At 34.9% G+C, this 20564-nt stretch overlaps 1 protein-coding gene across 1 annotated transcript in view; it reads left to right on the top strand.

The window, feature by feature from the left end:
* The window catches only part of LOC107892161 (sulfite oxidase), a 36852-nt gene that overhangs the window by 469 nt on the left and 15819 nt on the right, over nt 1-20564 (top strand). The window lies entirely within an intron of this gene.

Raw genomic sequence — 20564 nt, 5'->3', positions numbered from 1 at the left:
TCATACCTTTCTGATCCCGAACTACTAGTCCTGACGTCGATCTGGAATTTCTAATATCAAAAGCTGCGTCGAACTATATTATCTCCCTCAATGACTCCCCTCCCTGTCCTTAAGTTGTAGCAGACGTAAAGGTAAGCATTTTTTCACGCACTCCTTCAAGTTCCAATAAGTAGCTCTGTATTTTGTGTGAAAGGTCCCTTCCTGAAGTGATTTTCCTCTCATGAACCATCTGATTCCGTGAGCCCCAAATAACCCATAAGGTGCAGCAGAACATTCAGATCTGCTCCTTTGTACCCCTTCCAAAAACCTATGTGAGCCATGTCCATGTATTTTGATCTGTGTGTGTGCTGTTACTCAAGTCATATTAAGACTATTCCAAACATCAATGCTTGTAGGACATTGCCGAAACACGTGGTAGCTGTCTTCTTCTTCAGGAGCAGCATCGAGGACAACTAACATTTGTAATCACTCTCTTGTATCTAAGATTAACTAGCGTAGGGATATAGTTCCAGAAAATCTGCCATATAAGAATTAAAATTTTTGATGGTAGTTGTAAATTCCATAACTTCCTGTAGAATTTTTTAGTTTCGGCCTGTACTAAATAACTACTAGGATCCAAGCTAGCATCTTGTAATAGTTTGTAGGCATTTCATAATGAAAACTCGCCAGAGTGTTAACATTTCTACACTTGCATGTCTTCACAGTCTCTTATCGCAAGAGGAATCTGCAATACTCTTTGAGCAATGTCCATTTGGAAGGTAGTTGTAATTATCTTCGTTTTCCACATCTTAGTTGTACTGTCAATTAGATATGATACTAGTTCCAGCTCACCATTGCCTCCACTGTTGTGCCATGACTCAGGTTCAATCCCTAGTATCCATCGGTCAGTCCAAATAGAGATTGATTTCCTCTCCCAACTCTCTAGCTTAGCCCTTTAAGAAGGAGACCCTTCGATGCCCAAATGCTTTTCCAGGTAAGAGATGGTAAGTTTCCCAATTGTGCATTTAGAAAGTCAGAACTTGGATAATATTTAGCTTTAAGAACTCTGGCTAAAAGAGAATTTGGATAATTAAAAAGTCACCAGCCTTGTTTGGCTAACAACGCAATATTAAACTGGCTAAGATTTTGAAAACCCAACCCTCCGTTTTCTTTCAAAATGCAAAGATTTTTCCAAGTATACCAGTGAATTCCCCCCTTCCACGACCCTTTTGCCACCAATATTTCGCAACAATGCCCTCCATTTCATCGTATAGTAACTTTGGAAGTAAAAAGCAAGCCATTGAATGTCGACATGGCTTATAGGATAGCCTTAATGAATACCTCTTTTCCACCTTGCGATAGAAATCGAATACTCCAGTTTTCAATACGCTGCTTTAATCTATCTTTTAGAGCTCTAAAAGACTCCTTCTTTATTTGACATACCATGTTCGGCAAACCTAGATATCGTTCTGGCTCATCTGAACTTTGAATTCCCAACAAGTTGACAACTAATTGTCTTTCTTCCTCCAGCGTGTTTTTACTAAAGAAGACAGTTGATTTATCAAAATTCACACACTGACCCGAACATCGTTTATACTCACTTTTCTTGACGCTTTTTCAAATAAAATATAGTCATATACAAATAATAAATGTGACACCTGTGGACCGCCTCTACTTGCCTTGACTCCTTTTAAAATTCCTTCTTTTGTAGCCATTTTCATGAGACTAGATAATCCCTCTCCACATATTAGACAAAGAAACGGACTCAATGGGTCACCTTGTCGAAGCCCCCTGGTTGGACGAAAAGTTTCTCCAATACTTCCATTGAGCATAACTTGATAAGAAATAGTAGACATGCAGTTCATGATATAATCAACCCAGTTTTGAACAAACCCCATCCGCAACATTATCTCCCTAACAAATTTCCATTCAATCCTGTCATAAGCTTTACTCATGTCCAGTTTTACTGCCATATAACCATTTTCCCCATTCTCTTCTGTTTTAATGTATGCAGTAATTCATAGGCTAGCAATACATTATCTGAGATTCATCTTCCTAGCACAAAGGCATTTTACGCGCTATCAATGCATTTATCAATAACATCTCTAAATCTGTTTGCTATAGCCTTAGCCATGATTTTATAAATAACATTGCATAAACTAATAGGCTGGAAATGTGTCATATTAGAAGGATTATTAATTTTTAGGATAAGCACAATATGTGTTGATTTAACTGAACCGACCTCCATTTTTCCATTCAAGAGTTGTAAAAAAAAAGGAAACGACTTCCTCTCCAAAAAGTGTCAACATTTCTGATAAAAAAGAGTTGGAAATCCATCTTCACCAGGTGCCTTCGTGGTTTCTATTTCAAACAACGCCTCCCGAACCTCTTCTTTTGTATATTGCACTGTAAGGTTTCTATTATCCTCCTTAAAAACACATCGATCAATGCCCGAGAGCAAATGATCATAGTTTTCTTGATTCCTGAAGTGAATAAAGTCTGAAAGTAGGATCGTGCAATACTCTTCATTTCCTGAAGGTCTTCCGTTTCTCATCCACTATCATTTTGTAGCTTGTTAATCAGATTCTTCCTCCTCCTCTGCGTTGCTTGGCTATGGAAAAAAGTTGTATTTCTGTCACCTAGTTTCAGCCAGTTCAGTCTAGCCTTTTGTTCCCAGTATCTTTCATCTTTTTCGATTTTAAAGTTTAGCTGAATCTTTGTATCAATCATCTCAGCCAAGTTAATATCGTCCCTTTCAGCTTCAATCAGTTTTGATAACTTTGCTGTTAAAAATTCCTTTTTCCATTGTTTATTTCTTCGCATTTGTCTCGCCTAATTTTCTAGGCCCTTTTTTAAAATTTCCAGCTTCTTTAGAAAATCTCCTGATGTCGTCTTTCATATGTGTTTAGCTTCGTCAACAAAGGAGTCCTCCAAAATCCACCAAGCTTCAAATTTGAAACGACTTTCTGTCCTCCATTTTTCTTCTTTATGTGTCAATTAAAAGGGGACAATGATCAGAAAAAAAAATGCACCAAATGCTGAACTTTTACCTCAGGAAACATAGAAATCCAATTCTCATTTACAACACCCCTGTCCAGACATTTTTGTATGTTTTATCAAGTAAATTACCTCTCTCCCAAGTAAACCATCTGTCAAAATATCCCACATCAATCAGTTGGAAAAATTCCAAAGCTTCACGGAACATCTTCATTCTTCTTTTATCTCTAAGCAAGCCTCCCTTTTTTTTCAAAATCATACATAATTTCATTGAAGTCTCCACAAACAAACCAAGGAATGTCTTCATCATTGTGGAGATTTTTCAAGATTTCCCATGAATCTTCTCTATCTTGTACATACAGGGTTCTATAAAATCCGGTAAATCGCCATTTAACATCTCTTTCATTATCAGCCACTACTATATCAATGTGCTTTTTAGAAAAATTCTGAAGCGTGATGTTGACACAAACCTCCTCTAATGCCCCCGAATCTACTTCAGTGCCATTTACAAAACCACATCTTCATCGAACTCTTTCCATTTAGTTTGTACAAAGCTTAGTCTCTATAAAGAAGACTATTTGGGGGTCATAAGTCCTCAGCGAGTGTTGAAGTCTTCGAACTGTCCATGGACTCCCCAATCCAAGGATATTCCAACTTAGGATTTTCATTGCATCCGGTCGGCTTGCCATTTGGTAGCCGCTAATGATAAGTGATTAAGATCCACCATTATCCTACTTCTTGCCATAATATTATCCATCTCTGCTTTTCCTGTTAAATCTTCATTCTCCCCTCTAGATCTCTTCTTCCTCTCCTCCACTACAAGGGCTACATCCTTCAGATCGTGGTCCATCACATTTAGGGCATAATCTGTCAGTGAATTTTCATTTTCTTGGCCTACAGATGATGAACCTCCTTCCAAATTAAAACCTAGAACTGGATCAACAGGCTTCCCATATTTTATTTTCCATCCCATCTTTTGCTGGCCCATTCTGAATCCTCTATTTTCCTTGCTGATTCCTCCCATATCCTCATCACCTTCCTCACGTAACCAGACACTATTCATGGTTAAAGCCCTTCGAGATTGTGCTCTTATAGATAAGTCCCAACCCATTTCAACAATTTCCACTCCAAGATTCCTTTTCGCTTTACAAAATGAATCACTATGCCCAAGTAACAAGACGCTACCCCACTGTCACATCACCAATTACATAACGTCTTATTATCATGCAAAATTTAACAAATTTGAACACTTAAAGAGATTCCAGGTCAAGAATACCCTAGGCGACATTAAATCATGCTAATTATACATCAAATAAGGTTATAACAAAAAGAAGCATGCTTTAAGGCCATTAACAAAAAATCAATATAAATTACGTAAGTATCAATACTCATTCAATGGTATCGATAATTTGCATATATGGCACTGATACTGATCAAAAAATGGGTACCAAATCAGCATATTGTTTCTCCATAAAAATTCAAACCAGCAAACTATCAATACCTTATCGAAAAGTATCAGAAAATTTACCCCGAGTATCAATACCAAATTGAGTTACTGACTTCTTACACATTCGAAATATCATAAGGTATAGATACTAAATACTCGATTATCGATACCTCTGTACAAAACAACAATTATATCACCAAAGAAGAGCATATAACACAATCATACACTTACTAGTTATCATGCATTTATGGTCTCATAATCCAAATGTCAAAAATATCAGAATTGGTGATTTCACACATCATCAATAATTTAAACTAAACAATGAACCAGAATCAACATCCATAATTTCTACGAGAAACAATAATGAGTAAACATCGAAACATCATGGCAATAACAACTGAAATTCTACCACATTACTTGATTCCGAAAATTCAAAATAATAGTTATAAATCACCTAAACAAATGCTAAGTCTACTTGGATCACTCCCTTGGAAACTTTCTGCATCGCAACGCTAACAGTCTGCAAAGGTTTAAAAAGGAATGGGTGAGCTTAAACAAACTTAGTAAATGATTAGAATATCCACCAAATAGACATCCCATCATACGTTAATCGAAAACGACCAAAGCTCAACTACATATGCACTATATTAAGAGAACATATTAATATATTAAAATATTACTAATAAACACATTTAGCTTATTTTTCCACGTGTTCATGCTTACATCACAAATCATAATATCACATTTTAGGAAATCATATGTAACGATAGTTTGGACTTGAAGCTATGAAACATAAAAGTAAGCTCTATCACCACTCATCGAATACACGGATCTCCAACACACCAAACATGTCCCAAAAACGTAGCATATAGCTAGCACTCTCCAACACACTAAACATGTCCCGTGGAATAGAGCTTAGCTTACATTCCCTTATCTCCAAAAATTATCTCGGGCCTTAACGCCCCAAAAATACAACAAATGGGTAAGTACTCACAATCCTATAGCATGTCAACTATATCTAATGGTTTCATAAAGTCACAAGGCCAAAGTATCCACAATAAACCAAATAATTACTTACCATTTTTAGCACTTTTTATATGCATATTCACATTATAAGCACAACATAATTACTGTCATTCAAAATGTACAACATACTCACTATTAACACTTTCACAACAGTCATCACTAGCTTATTTCACATATCACAGTATCACATCTTAATTCATAATACCACAACACATAGTCACATGTTTTACAAATTAAACAAGGGCAAGAGAAAGCTTACACTCGGAACTTAGAGTAGGAGTTTAGGCTACCCCTAAGTTCCCAATTAACATTATGACACGCATCTACAAGTAGCGATTCCAAACACTCACCGGTCGCGCTTTCGCCTTGTTGCTAAAAGCTTAAACTAACATTTCCTTCCCATTCATTTTACTCGTACAAGGTCCTAACAATTCCAAAACCTCACCAAAGTAAATCACACCACAAACACAATTAACATCCAACCAAAAACTCATACAAATTAACTAAAAACACAAGCCTAATCCAAATTCTCGTGAAACTGAAATTTCGATAAGTTTAGTTGAAACATAAAAATCTCAACACATACGCATTCCTATCGCATGAAACTAATTCCAATCGACTAATTAAATATATAAAAAAACTCTGAACCTTCAAACTTCTCAAAACTATACAAATTCATAGTTCCAAAATTTTGACATATTATGGCAATTTTCACAAAAATTCAATAAAACATCGAAATTCTTTAACGAAAATTTAAGGAATGTTTAGAAACCTTCTAGTCACATCAAAACTAATTGGAAAACACTTTGAAACTTTGTTTTTATTCAAAATCCTGAAATCCATCATTAACGACCCAATTTTTGGTATTTATTCAAAGCATTCGATTCAATAGGTAAAAACTCTATTTAAAAGACTAGATAACATCAAAAACTAATATGAAAACGAATCATTACCTTCAATGGGAGAAAAATGGATATTTGGTTGAAAATCTAGAAAATCCACAAGTTTGAGCAATGTTGAAATCAATGGTATTCTTTATGGTTTTTGTGGAATTCTAAGGAGGTTTAATGCTAGAATGATGGTAGAAATAAAAGGAATTGGAGCTTGAAAATTAAAATTGGAAGAATGAGACTTGGTTAAGAAAGGGACGGATAAACACAAATAAAAGGGGAGGGGTTTCGTGAGTTCCTGTAGGTGGGGGGAAATATTAGGTTGATTTTAAAGTTTTGGGCTATTTGCCCCTGTGGTACTCCTAATTTTAACCCATTTTCCAAAACTGTCATTATTTTAAAATTAAAGGTTTTTGAACATTATTTTTAAAAATTGATTTGATTTTCTAAAATCCATAAATGAAAACATTTCTGATTTACCATGCTACGAAATTTTCAAGCACTCAAGAGTTAAAGTCCCTAAAATACCCTCAAAACTACTAGGCCTAATTTTGGGGTGTGACAACTCTCCCCCTTTAAAGAGAATTTCGTCCTTAAAATTTTCTTAAGTTGAAAAAATAAGGATATTATCATTTCATCGTGTCTTCATCTTCCAAAGTAGCTTATTCTGTCTTGTGGTTGCACTACAAAACCTTTGTAACAGCTGAATTTGGGGCAAGTCGGAATAGTGGTTTTGGGACCACAAATTCGACGAGAAAAAAATTTATTTTCATTTTATTTTTATGGTCTACGATTTCACAAAATGATCTCGTGAAAATTTTGTTCAAAAATTTTGACGTTTGGGCACGTAATTTAGTTAAAAGAACTAAATTGTAAAAAGTGCAAAAGTTGAGTTCTATATGTTAGAGGTGTCCAATTGTTATGAAATTTTAAATTAGAGGTATTTATATGGTAATTAGACCATTGGTTAAGTTGGTGGACAAAAATGGGTATGGTTAGGCATGTTTCCAAAGTTTTTCATTAAGGGTATTTTGGTCATTTAGTTATTAAAATGAATTAAAAACAAAATTAAAAGCTAATTTTTGTCCATCTGTAACCCCTAGGCTGAAAATTGCATGGAGAAACCATGGCTAGGGTTTTTCAAACTTCCAAGCACGATTGTAAGTCTGTTCTATCCCCGTTTTTAATGATTTTTACGTTTTTGAAATCCTCGTAACAAGATTTAGCTATTGTTACCATTGTTTTGAACTAGGTTTTGTGTTTAAAAATTTACCCATGAATTATATGCATGTATTTTGATGTCTTATAGAAGAATATGAATTTTTGGAGTGTGATAAATGATTTGTACTAAGTAATTTTCGATGAAAATGCCTAAAAGGATTAAATTGTAAATGTTACAAAATATGTCACAAGTGTGTGAATAAGTGAGTACTGTGGATTGCTATTGTTATGAAAATGGTTCAACTAGACCTAAAATGCAAGGAAATTGAATAAAAATTATTTTACGAGCCTAGGGGAAAAATCATAATTTTGTGAAACTTTAAAGGGAAAAACGTAATTTTGCCAAAGTATGATTTTTGGACTGGAATGAATAGTGTAAATGTTATATAAGTTAATTGTATTCTTATAAATCAAGAAAGACGAGATATTGAAATTGATCGATAAAAAGAAAAGTGAGAAAAAGTGCAAAATTCCCGAATGAACCTTTGGAATAAAAAGAGATACGAATGAAGTGACAGAAATGATCACATGTGGCACGGATTGTGTGTAGGCCACTATGTAAAAGTGAAAGTGATGGTCACGTGTGTAGTATTATGTGCAGGCTACTACGTGTACCGGAATGATAGGTCGCATATGTAGTACTATGTGCAGGCTACTATGCGTACCAGATAGTTTCGATCACGTGTGTAGTACTATGTGCAGGCTACTACGTGTATCGGATGGTAATGGTCATATGTGTAGTACTATGTGCAGGCTACTATGTGAACCAAACATCATTGATTAGTAAGGTGGTTGATATGTGCTGATTCCACCGGACATCATTGATTAATAAGGTGGTTGCTATGGCTGAATCCACCGAGTATCTGTTACTATTCCGAAGTGCTTATCGAGAAATTGACTAAGTGTAATTGAATAATGAATATAGGTGTGGAATTTAATTGAATATCGACTTAGAAATGGAAAAGTAAATTTTGAATTGAATTGTGATTGAAAGTGAAAAAGTGAAATTATGAAATAGTACATTTAGCAATAAAATAGTTTAGACAGCAACAGTTGTGTGACTTTGAAAAATCATCAAAAATGTTGGAGATTGAATTAGAGGCTGAATAATATATGAAATTAAAGAATAATGAGTCTATTTTCACATAAAAGAAACAGAGAAAGCAAAAGAGTTATATATTTTGAGATATTTGAAGTTTAGTTAGACAGAGTTAGAATGAGTTCGGAATCTCCTGTTCTGAATTTGGAAAATTTTCAAAAATTGTACAAAAATAATTATGGGATAAATTTTATATTTTTAGCATCCCTAGTGAATCTATTTTCAAGAGATATAAAAAGAAACAATATTCGAATTCTGTACAATAAGATAATTAATTTTTAGTGAAGAGAGGTTAGAACTGTCGAGCAGTGAAACACGGGAAATTTAAAGAATAAACTGTACTATTTGGCTAAACCAAAAATTCTGAAAATTTTATGGTAAGAAGACATGTGAATCTAGTTTCGGGGAAAATTAACGGTTCTTAATATATAGCTTTTTAGCTTTGGCTAAAAATAATTTAGTGACTCTGACTCTGAGAGACAGTTTTAAGTATACATGTAAGTGAATAGTAAAACTATAGAAAATATTATTTCTAAGAGTCTTATGTACATTAAGGATGTGGAATGGAGAGGAGGAGGAGGAAAATTGGAAGAACATATGAATGATTTTTGTATAATTGGCCATATGCTCGATTATAATCGATAAACAATTGAAAAGAAATGAAGTTTATAATTGTGCATTATTAGTTATTGTTAAAGTTCATGTGAGAAAATAAAGTTTCATAGTATGTGTATGTGGTATACTTGGTATATGATTTGGTATGTAGCAATGTCAGAAATGGTTTATGAATTAACTGATGTTGATAAGTTTGATACATAAGTAAATATGGTGCTTATCCATGCTTATAATGCTTATACTATATGTTTATTTGGCTAGCATGTTTGGTGTGTATGCTTAGGCTTTGGCCAAGTTGTGGCTGGATTACGCCACATTAAATTTATAAAATTATGCATTGAAATGGTAAATGCCTAGATAGAAATATGCTTGTGATCATTAAAGGGTGGTAAGGTTTAAAGTTTGTAATCTTTATTAAAATGGTTTATCATGTGGTTAGTCTTCAAAAAGAACTAGCTTGCGACTATGGTTGAGTGTAATGTTTATATCTTGTGTGATATGCATAGGAAACGGGAGTGGAAAGGAAATGAAATACTAAGTTCATGCTTGAAGTGTAAAATGACGCAAAAATGGGACTTTAAGTTAAACGATAAATATGTATTAGTATTGAACTTAATGAAATTGAACTGTACGTGAATTAAACGGAAATTGCAATGATATGATTTGAATTAAATGAATTATTGTGGTATTGAAATGTATATTGGATTAAGAAATTGAATTGAATCGTGAACATGAAAATCATGAATTAAATGAAATGGAAATGAAGTATTGAATTGCATGAGTATGTTTTGGGTCTCAGAAGCCCTATTTGTTACAAATATAGTATTTTGAAGTTATAACGTGAACATTTATAAAAGCATGTTAAAAATTTGAAGAGTTTAAATTTGAATGAAATTTTATAAATTGGTTTAACATGTTTATAAGTGTATGTGTTCTGGTAATGCCTCGTACCCGATTCCAGTGTCGAATACGGGTAAGGGGTGTTACATCCTTTACCAACGAAACCTTCTTATTTCGTAAAACATTTTCTTTAGTGAGATAGAATCTCATTTGGCTCTTCCTCATAAGTGAGGTCAGTTCGAACTTCATTCTCCTCCATTAGCACAATGTGTGACAAATTTGAACGATACTTCCGTAATATATATACATGGAAAACATCATGGATCTGCTCAAGTTTTGGCAGCAACTTGAGTCGATAAGTGACCGCACCAATCCTCTCAACAACTTTATATGGTTCAACATATCTTGGACTTAATTTACCGTTCCTTCCAAATCTCAAAACCTTATTCCAATGTGAAACTTTCAAAAATACCTTATCGCCAACTTGAAACTCGATATCTTAACATTTCATCTGCATAAAATTTTGCTTGTCAGATACTGCTTTCAATCGATCACAAATCAACTTCACATTCTCTTCAATCTTACGAATCGAATCTAATCCCACAACTCACTTCTCATCTAGTTTTATCCAACACAAATGAGTCCTACACTTCCTACTATACAACCCTTCAAACGGTGCCATACAAATACTTGCATAAAAAATGTTGTTGTAAGCAAGCTCTGCTAAGGGAAAATATCATTCCCAACTACCATTGAACTCCATCACACAATTTCGCAACATATCCTCTAAAACTTGAATTACCCTTTCTGACTGACCATTTATCTGATGATGATAAGTTATACTGAAACTAAGCTTCGATCCTAAAGCCTCTTGCAAACTCTTCCAAAACCTAGAAGTAAAACATGGATCCCTATATGAAATAATAGAAACTAGAGCCCCATGAAGGCGTACAATTTCAGCAAAATATAACTCTTCCAACTTCTACAGATAATAATTGGTATGCACTTCCAATAAATGCGAACTCTTCGAAAACTGATCAACTATTACCAACACTGAATCATTTTTCGTCAGGGTCATAGGCAAACCCAAAACAAAGTCCATGGTGATCATTTCCCATTTCTATTTAGGAATAGCAATCGGTTGCAACAAACCTAAAGGATATTGATGTTTTGCTTTTACCTTCTGACAAACCAAATAGTGAGTTACAAAACCTGTAACATCATGCTTCAAGCCAAACCACCAATAAATCTCTCAAAAATGATGATACATTTTACCACTACCGGGGTGCCTAATGTAAGGCCTACTATATGCCTCGGTAAGAATCGTTTACCTCAAATCCACATAAGACGACGCACATAATTTACCTCAAAAATTCAATACACCATCACTGTCAACATCAACATCTCCCTTAACACATTGCTCAACTTGTTGAATTCTCTTTAACAAATTCCTATCTAACAGTTGTTTCTTTTTAATATGTTGAGACAAAGTTGGCTTCACTTGAAGTTCACCTAAAAAACCTCCATCATTGGCTAAACTTAGGCGCGCAAACATAACTCTCAATTCCGTCATCGACTTCCTACTAAAAGCATCAACAACAACATTCGTCTTGCCATAATGATACTCTATCACACAATCATAATCCTTCAAAAGTTCAATCTAATGTTGTTGCCTTACATTCAACTCCTTTTAGGTGAGGAGGTACTTAAGGCTCTTATGATCTGTATAAATAACACACTTCTTACCGTACAAATGATGATGTCAAATATTAAGCACAAATACCACAATAGCTAACTCCAAGTTATGAGTTGGATAATTATGCTCATGCATCTTCAATTGTCTTGAGGCATAAGGTACAACCTTACCCTCTTGTACTAACACACAATTGAGTCTCGAATATGAAGTATCACTATAAACTATAAAATCTTTTCCAGGATTTGGTTACGTCAACACAAGTGCCTCAATCAAAACTACCTTAAGCTTTTCAAAAATTTTCTACCTTTTATTAGTCCACTCAAGCACCACGTTTTTCTAAGTAGTTTCGTGAAGGGGTAATAATAAGAGAAAACCCTTCAACAAATCTACAATAATAACCAAATAAACCCAAAAAATTCTGAACTTCAGTAACACTCCTAGGTGGCTTCCACTTTAAGATCACTTCAATATTCTTTAGATCCACACAGATTCCTTCTACTGACACAACATGACCTAAGAATGTCACTTCTTTTAACTAAAATTCACACTTACTCAACTTCGCATACAACTGTTTATCCCTCAAAATCATCAAAACAATCCTCAAATGTGCATCGTGATCCTCCTCAAAATGAGAATACACCAAAATATCATCTATGAAAACAACCACAAATTGATTCAAGTACGAATGAAACACACGGATCATCAAATCAATGAATGTAACAGGAGTGTTAGTTAAACAAAATGACATGACCAAAAACTCATAATACCTATACCGAGTCCTAAAAGTTATTTTCAAGATGTCAGAGTCCTTCACCTCCAATTGATAATAACCAAATCTCAAATCAATCTTCGAAAAAAATATCGCCCCTCACAACTGATCAAACAAGTCATCAATTTAAAGCAAATGGTACTTATTCTTAATGGTCAACTTATTCAACTATCTATATTCTATACATAACCGCATCGTACCGTTATTCTATTTTACAAACAAAATCAGTGCACCCCACGAAAATACACTCGATCGAATGAACCCTTTTTCATGCAACTTTGCAATTGGATCTTTAACTCATTGAGCTCTTTTGGTGCCATGCGATAGGGTGCAATAAACACCAGTGTAGTATTAGGGTAAATCTCAAGACCAAACTCTATTTTACGCTTCGACGGTAAACCAAGCAATTCTTCGAGAAACACATCAAGAAAATTCTTAATAGTGCGAATCTCTTGAACTCTTAATTCCTTACTGAACGAGTTCATCACATAAGCTAAACAAGCTTCACAACCTTTCCCCATCATCTTCCCAGTTTTAATAGCTAAAACCATATTAGACATAAATCTCAGTTTCTTACCACCACAAACAATCTTCAACCCATCACTATTCCTCAAAATAATTCGTTTCATCTTAAAATCTACCTTCGTCTTATGTTCAGTTAACCAGTCCATTCCAAGAATCACATCAAAACTATAGAAAGGCAATTCCATAATATCCACAGAGAAAACATGCCATTGAATCATAAGGGGACACCCCCTAACAGCATAAACCCAAGTTGGACGCCCAGACTCAACCTGAATAGTAACAGTATGAGTAACAACTCATTGCCCAATTGCTTTCTCATTACCTTTACCACGACCACGGCCTCCAGCAGACGCAGATGCAGGTGCAAAACTCTGAGCTGTGAAACCTCAACTCTATTTGGACAATCCCTCAACATATGTTCCTTCAAGCCACATTTAAAACATCCACCTGTCAACTTGCGGAACTCACCAGGATGCCTACGCCTATAATGTGTACAAAGTGGCCAACCAGAACCACCCGTCGAACCCTAGTACTAACCATGACACTATTCTACTGCTTAGACTAACTCGGTCAAAACCCACGTCTCGTGCCTCTACCAAAGTTCTATTTATCATGCCCTCTCTTAGGTGGTCGACCAGATGCACCGTTAGAAGTCCTTTTACCTGATTTAGTTACTACAAAACGAGGTAGCTCAACTAAGGTCTCTTTAACAGCCTTGGTTTTTTCAACCAACTCATCCAATAATTTTGCATTTTGAGCTACCAAGTAAACCTGAATCTCATGATTTAACCCAAAACAGAACCTTTTTACAATGATTCGTCTTAGAAAGAACCATCTTAGGAGCATACTGACTAAGTCGCACAAACTTTAACTCATAATCGGCCACAAATAAGTTACCTTGAACCAAATCTAGAAACTCATGTTTACAAGCTTCCATGTACTGCTCGCCCATAAAATTTCTCTTAAAAACCTTAAGAAAATAACCCCAAGTCAAACAGTCAGTAGCAGCACATCTCTTCACTGTATTTTACCAACGATGAGCCTCACCATCAAGTAAAGATACAGTACAACCCAAATTCTCCTCATTAGAATAGGACATCTGCTCGAGAATCCTTTCAATTCTCTCCAACCAGTATTCAGCTACGGTCAAATCGATCCCTTTCACTTTAGAAAACTCTTTACCACCAACGCTTGCAGACGTTTAAGTAGCAGCCCTCAATTAACAGGTGTAGGATTTACAAGTGCAGGAGTAGGATTAGCACCTGCAATCCTCTAAAATGCTCCAATCATAGCTTCTATCAAAGGTTCAGCACCCTTATCAGGTATATTCGCTCTATGCGATAGCACAAGATGTGCAAAAGATGTACCATCCTCTTGAGTGTTTGCATTCACATTCACTTGCCTACGAGGCATATCAAATCTAATAATTTAACATACAGAAACAAACAAAGAAGGGTGTGAGTGGCGGAGAAATAATCCCAGTCATGTTTCTGCAATAAAATTTTAGAGTAAATGCAATGTGTTCCTGTTCCTACCCCAATTTCAAACAAATCATCAATTCAAACCGAGATATCTCATTTAATTCAAGCATTTAGAGAAATTTAGACTTATGGGTTGCGTAACCCCAGCTCATACATCAATAACTTAGGTCTGAGTGTTAAATATCCTAAGTTCTAATACCACAAAATGTAACACCTTATACCCGACCTGGTCGTCGAGCTTGAGTAATGGGACGGTACACTACCATCACAACATCACCGGTTACACAACGTATTATTATCATCCAAACTTTAAAAAATTTGAACATTTATAGAGATTCTAGGTCAAGAATACCCTAGGCAACATTAAATCATGCTAGTCATATATCAAACAAGCTTATAACAAAATAGAAGCATGCCAATCTTACAAGCCATGATATGGACAATTACGTAGGATGAGCTTAAAGCGTTCCAATGCCTCGTATAGTGACTCCCCTTCCAACTTTTGAAAATTTGTAATATCCATACGAAGATTTATTATCTTACTAGGGGAAAGTATTTGACCAAGAATTTACTCATTAGCTCATCTCAAGTGCTGATGGAATCTAACGGCTGTGAATCTAACCACATAAACGGATCATCAATAAGAGAGGAAATGAATAACCGAAGATGAATAGTGTCACTGGATACCCTATTCTATTTAAAGGTATCACAAATGGTTAAAAATCTCTTAAGATGTTGGTTCGGATTCTTATTCACTGATCCTCGAAACTGAAGGTTCATTTGTATCATTTGGATCATTACCGGCTTTATTTTGAAGTTATTAGTATTAATCGTTGGGCAATTAATGCTACCTCGAACAACATCCAGATCGGGCATAGTGTAGTCACTCAAAGTACGTTGCTCCATGGGTTAGTGTGGTGGTGGTTGAATCTTTACTCACGAATCTTTGATGGGTTGCTCTTTTGGTAGAGGTTGGGCGTCTCTAGGATGTTGCGCCCTCCTCGCGTGTGTAATGATACGTTCCAGTTGTGGTTCAAAATTGTAAGACACCATTACCAGTCTGAGCCATGCAATGCTTCCTACAATCACACAATAATAAAGTAAATTAAGTAAAAATTGGAAATGAAATAAAGACAAATGAAAATAAAGTCATATCTATAAATCCTACTTTTGCTACTTATCTATAAATAAAAGTGCACAACTAAAAATTACTTAATCTTGCATCGTCTCCCCGGCAGCAGTGCCAACAAATTTGATCGCGTTCGTACATGTGCAAAAGAAACAATTTTATATAAAAAAATTTAAAGCACGATTTTACTGTAAGCGTACAGGTCAGTTGTAATATTTGTAGTGTTATAATGGAACATTAGAGTATTCTAATGATCAAACCCAAATGAGAGGGTGATTGAGTAATAAATAGTATACACTATAGAGTCTAAGTGACTACTAAAATGATTTTATAGTACGGTGAATCATAGCAAGAAAATTTTTGCAAGAAAATTAAATATGCTAATCTAATGACCAAATTGTAAATAGTACAAACCAAGAGGTTAACTAATAAATAACCAACGGTGGTTGGTTGATTTTGATGTGGTTTACCGATCTTCAAATGAAGGACTTAAACCGCATAAATTACAAAGTGACTCCATTTTATCTCTCGATTTTAATTTTACCAACTTAGACAAATTAATCAGATTTATCTCTCGATCTCATCGATTAATCTGGGACTAATGAATTGGTGCACAATAAGATTACCTTTTGGTATCATTTGTCCGGATATTCCCTTAGAGGCGTCAATTCCTAAGTTTCTAGGTCTATTCAATTTAGTCCAATTTATTACAATTTAGTCCTTTGTCTAAAAAAATCAACTTATCCTCATCTCTATCAACCAACCCCCTTTAAAGTTTAGCTACTCATTCTGAAAATAAAAATAATGGACATGGAAATGAAAAACAAAGAAACCATCAAATTTAAACTTATAAAAAATATAAAATTTTGGATTTTTATGCAAGAAAACTTAAAGAACATGAAATTAAAGGCATTCAACCAAGAAATCTAAAGCAATAAACATAAAATGAACAAACTTTAGATGATTTAAATTAAAAGAAACTGAAATACATTAAAATAAAACTAGAAATGTATTACAACCAAGGTACAAGGACTAAAAGTGCAAATAAACCTAAACTATAGTTATAACTAACTTAACTAACACAAGAACACTAAAAGCAAAAAGTAAGTGCAAAAAAAAAAAAACTCTAAAACTAATAAAAGAGAAGAGAAAAAAACCATAGAAAAGTTGCAGAAAACTAAAGGAAAATCTAGAGAAACTAAAGCTACAAACTAAACTAATGTGTGTGTCTCTTCCTTAGCCAAAATTTGTTGTTTTAGGCTGAATGTTGATGAAATTTTGTTGCCAAAATTGCCCCTACACGGGCCTTGGTGATTGGTGGATCAGGTGGACAAAGACTACCCTTTTTTGTTCAAATTTGTCCCCCTTACGATATTAGTGTCGCGATACCCTAGTTAGTCTTGAACTTGGGGTTCTTCTTTGAGGGTGGATATCACGATACCCAAAGTGAATATCATGATACCACTGAAGGGTGGTCTCCAATCTTCAAGCTTGTTGGAGGTATCATGATCCCAAGGTATGGATATTATGACACCCTTTCCTTTGGTACTATTTTTGCTCATTTCCAACCTCCAACACATTCCTACACTACTCAACCACACATTAGGCCCCCCAAAGATACTACTTTGCTTGAGAATAAGCTCCTTAAATATATTGGGAAAGCCTAATTTTCTATATCAAATTATGACAGATCAACCAATATAAAACTGCAATAAGGGTCATTAAACTAAAATATCTGAAATTAGGGCAATAGTTCACAATACTTTCCCAACTCTACTAAAAACCATTGAAACCATCTCTCCGTTATATGTAGTTTAGGCTTAGTGACAAGTTCTTCATAATAAGTTATTAATATTTAAGGAAGTTTCAAGCTTCCATAATTTAGACCAAACTTATGACGTGTTCTTAGTAGTTCTACAAGAAGTGGGCTTACTTGAAGTTTGTGTCTCTATGTTCTGAATGTGGTTCCCTGATAGTGTAATACCCAAAAATCATTATTTAACCCAAAATTAAAGAAATTAAGACTAAATTGAGATAATTAGCAAACTGTTGAACCCCACCAGGTGAATCAAAAATTTTATTAGGCAAATTTCAATTAGTTGTATCCCAACCCTAGTTTAGTTAAGATGGAATCGACTGGTTCCAAAGTGGGAGATAAAACAATTAAAAATAGATGGTGGAAATGATCGGTAAGGACTGCGTCTGAGAAGAATATATAAGGTGTGAGTAGTGATAGAATTTTTTGAATCCTGTTTATAAAATTTTCTCCTTTTCATAAGATCATCTTCAGTTTTTCAGAAAAAGAAGGGGTGCAGATGAAGAAAACTCTACATATCACAGCAGATGTGCGAGTTTAAGTCTGGTAATAGAAAGCAGAGGAACTTGTAAGTTTCCTTATCTTTTTTCACTCTTGGGTTGAAGAAATAAGAAGAGTAAGACTCTCAAAGATTTTGTATAATCTAGAATTCTGGGTTTTAAAGAACTGAGCACTACTAGTTTAACTAATAAAAGGTTGTCATGCTTAGTTGTAAGGACGAAGGAGGCTCTGGTAGTGGACAAGCTAAGTTGTTATGGACAAGGGCGAAGCTCTAAGCCTTGCGGAGGGGATATTGCGGTGTTCGAGCATCAAGTTTAGGAATGGTGAAATGGAGGAATAGATAGAATGCAACGAGAAAAGTACCTAAGAAAGATCATGGTTAGGCCATAGGTCTGATCAAAGGCTATACGCCTAAAAAGAGTAAGACCATAGCTAAAAGATGTTATGGCATCATGATAAAAATGAGTAAGATTATAGTTGAAATATGTTATGGCATCATGATAAATACTATTAATACCATAGCTGAAAGACGCTATTGCATCCTTTGCTAGTCTGACGGGACAGTAAACACGGAGTACTCCACCAGGACCGTAAATACGAGAAAGCTTGCTAGTACATTTATCTTGAGGTGAAGGAACATAAGACCATAGCTGGGTTATGGCATCTTAAAGAATTAGCTGATACGGTAATTGTGTAAAATGAAAGGGGTGTAAGACCCTAGCTTGACTAAGGCCACCGTTAAAGTCCACTTGGGAAGTTCGACAAATGACTGTATTGAGTCCGTTCAGAGTTCTTACAATGGTGATAGACAAATTCGCTGAATGGGATAAACCTAAAATATTGGCATAGCAAGTGAACTGACATCGAGAAGGTGAAGAACTCTTCAATACGGGGTAATGTGTTGTTAGCTGAAAGAATCATACTATGAAGGATATGCTAGGTAAGGAATGAAAATCAAAGGTTCGTGAAAATCAAAGGCCAATGAGGTCATATTGGGGCTAAGTCACTCGAATAGACATAAGAATGAGTCTATCAGGAACTAACTTGAGACTGAAGATCTGCTGAGAGATAGGAAGCACAACATTTAAAACCCAATGAAGTAAAAATCAGATAGCTGATGGTTGACATTGGGTCTCACATATAAGCTTGCGAAAGGAAAGAAGTTTTGGTTGAGGTGTATTCGGGTCTGTAATTCCCAAAGGATCTATATCTTAAAGAAATGGTGTGTACTGCAGTTAGAAGATAAGTCTTCTAGTAGTGGGCTGCAAGGAAAAGGGAAAGACCAATAGCACATCGATATAGATTGATAATGGCCAAAGATGACCAAGGAGTTCGAAATTTCTACCTCTAATTTATTTGCTTTAAGAAGATGAAATATAGTTGTTGCATTGTTTCATAAAACCTCACTAAGTTCATTTGAACTTACGAATTCACCGCTTGATTACAAGATAACAGTGACTTGGGAATCAAATGGAGGGACCAAGCCAAATACCGTCAAATTCAAGGGTGGGCATAAAAGTCGCTCATGTTTATAGGGGCTCCCTCATAGGCCACACTTTGGGGATTGATTTGAAAGAGTCTGTATTAAGTCTTACTTTAAGCTGTAAATATTGCTAGATTGGATAAGTTATTAAATCTGTAGGGACTTATCTAATGACGTGGATTATAACTGAAGTCCTAAATTGTAAATTGATAGTGCCAAAACACTTAGCAAAATAAATCTAGATAATTTGATCAATTATTTAGGGTTGTTGTGACATTCGATACCCAGGCGCGATGGTCATGCTGTCGAGAATGTGCCAATATTGTAATAAGCATGTAATTATTTTTTTATGTATTTGAACAATGAATAAACAAATAAAGTTAATTTCACATTTCATTATTATGTCTTTTTTGTTTCTGCCTTTCATATTTTACATGCATAGTGAAATTGTGACAAGCTAATATTAGCTCATTGATTATCTAAACTCAAACTGATGACAAGTGGCACTATAAGAACGTTTACATTGCGAGAAAGATAACTTACTTTAGTAGATAATCTAAATGAGTCTATAATCTCGTAAAAGAATCAAAATGAGCATTTGATTCAAATACTTAGAATAATTATTATGTATTCTACAATTCCAATTGGGGAGATGACTAGTCTTAGCTATCGGAGCAGTTGACTCTAATAGATGTATTCATTAGAGGAATGATACATTGGACTGGACTTAATATGAATTAATTCTGAATCCATTTAGGAATTAATTCACTTGTGACGTTCATGGTATGATTTACCTCAATCCTGAATTAGTTACTGACTATACGTATGTAACTCATGTGCTTTGATATAAGTGGAGGCTTATGCTCTAAAGATGATCGAGCCCATAGTCGATATGTTAGGTACATGACTTGTGTATGGCATGGCTTTACTTGTAACAATAGAATTCATAGCTCAATTAAAGAGTTAACGATATTCTCTCAATGGCATTGTGTGGATTGATAAATATGAAACTTGGCCACGGATTGCATATTCTTGAACGAGCAATTTATC

The sequence above is a fragment of the Gossypium hirsutum genome, chromosome D09 (assembly GCF_007990345.1).
Source record: "Gossypium hirsutum isolate 1008001.06 chromosome D09, Gossypium_hirsutum_v2.1, whole genome shotgun sequence".
In the NCBI taxonomy this organism is placed as follows: domain Eukaryota; kingdom Viridiplantae; phylum Streptophyta; class Magnoliopsida; order Malvales; family Malvaceae; genus Gossypium; species Gossypium hirsutum.
The sequence above is the reverse complement of the archived record's forward strand: the minus strand, read 5'-3'. Positions and strand labels throughout refer to the sequence as shown.